We start from the raw sequence: 2,227 nt of genomic DNA on the forward strand, positions 1-2,227 counted from the left end.
AGATCTGTAATTCCTGGGACTAAAGTATTACCATTATGTTCCAACTAGCAGACAAGGTATCCCAAGTTTTTTGGGGGTGTACTTGGTTGCTGATCTCCTAATAATCCACCAGATGGCATCCTTGGTCCATGAGAGAATCAACTATGTGAATTGTGGGTTATTTCAACTGTGCTTTGCAGTCCTTACAGAAATCAGTCATTAACTCCTCCACAGAGAAAGTATTAATACCTTGCTGTTGTTTTTAAAATACTGTGTATTACATGTGGCATTTTTTAACTTCTTTGTTGAGACGGTAATGGGTGGAACATGGGTGCTTGATATACCACACTGGGGACAAATTGTTAAAGATGTATTTAAAATTATGTATTTAAAAGCAAGGTCAGATACACAACTGCAATTTTGCAAGTAGACTCCATTAGAACATGTTATCCTGTTGGTATTATACCAGTATGATTCATTCTGCCAACTCATATAAGTGACTAATATGAGGTTATAATTTCTTTAATCAGTCTTAGAAGAGGTATTGCTAATCATCTTCATAACTGAAAGCACTTTGCAGCACTTGTAGCCATGCAAGTGTTTTGTTTTTTTTGGAGTGGGGAAAAAAAAGTTGATGAAAAATGTCAGCACCCTCCCGTTTATGTGGTCACCTCAGTGGGAGTCTGAGTACAACTCAAAAACAAACAGCATCAAGGCCACCAAGAAGTCACTGTGTTGTCCCTCCAAGTGCATTGTGGCCTTCAAACATTGTTTATTAATTAAAACCCAACAGAAGAGGATCACTCGGTGCTCAGCGGGCAACGAGAGCCGTCGCACAACGCCTATTAAGGCCTCCATTCACATGAAAGCCATCTCCAGACAACAGCAGCTTTTGAAGAGCAGCCCTCCCTGCCAGCCTCCGTTTGCTCCTCAGCAGGAGTGTGGCAGAGTGTGTGTATATGTGTGAGATCTCCCTCTTTGCCACTGGAGAGGCCAGCTTGGTCTTGGTGCCAGCCACTTCTTCACCAGAATGCCAGCTCCACTTCCAGTGCCAAGTCGTTCACCCGGCTCTGCCCGCCTGTATGTCTGCCAGGCTGAAGAGCCCCCATCAGGGACGCTGCTGTCCAGCTTCCTACTGGGCCAATGAAAAGTCTCTTTGACAGCTGTCTTGATCAGCTCCACTCCTAAAGCATACTGTCTGCCAGTTGTCAACTTTCTATACATTGATCACATTAGTATATATCTATGCAAATGCTAAAAGTAGCAGAACAAATGATAGTATAGATGAGGCTCACTACTATACTGTGTGCATACTTTCATAAGAAACAAAAAAAAATGGTGTATTTCAAACAAGGTTGAAATTTATGAGTTATACTTCCTGCCACCAAATATATACCTCCCTGACAATGTGGTGGTTTTGATCTGTAGTGATTGCAATCTGCTTTTAATGCTTCGCTTTATTCCATCTGGCCTCACATAACATTTGTTTTTTGTCTGTACACATACCTGTTTATAGAGCTTTTGATCTTATCACCTTATTAAGTTTGCTCAGCTGCTCAGAACAAAATGTCCTACCTGTCAAGAACCCTGGAAACATGTCAAACAACTCCCTGTTCTGCAGCAGTGAACATTTTTATTACAACTGATGCAGATGCTGTGATACAATCAGGAGCATCAGAGAAACAAGCAGTGGAAGCAAGGGAGGGAAGTTACGAACATACGAAAGTCACGTTATTTTCAATTAAAACGATCAATTTAGTTTATAGCCTAAGATAGCTATTACAGACCACTTTAGCAGCCAGTTTCCCAAAATGGTCCAGAGCATGCAAAGTGCAACTTTTGGACACTCTCAGTTATAAATAGCAAGGTGTCTGACATTTATGGCTCTCTTTTAGGGCTATGATTTCTTTGCTTTAACGAAACGAGAGCAGAATCAGTAGGGGGCGGTAGAGACCACTTGTGGATGCCAATCAATGCATAGATTTATAAACGTAGAAAGGTAATCAACCTTATTATGTGCACACGTGTTTGGTTTCCTCCATGCCATTTATTTATAAACAGACTCATTGTTTTTTTTTTAAGTTTTTGAGAAGCACCTTTAATTGATCAGTGGGGGATGGGGAAGGAAAGGGGAGTTATTTTATCCCGTGTAATCCTGGTAACTACATCAGGATATATGAAAGAGGAAATGTGGCACACATGCAGTTTTTGGAAGCCTGGCTGAGCTTGTCTAAACACTCACACAAAG

This window comes from Astatotilapia calliptera, chromosome 15 (genome assembly GCF_900246225.1).
Source record: "Astatotilapia calliptera chromosome 15, fAstCal1.2, whole genome shotgun sequence".
Taxonomy (NCBI): Eukaryota; Metazoa; Chordata; class Actinopteri; order Cichliformes; family Cichlidae; genus Astatotilapia; species Astatotilapia calliptera.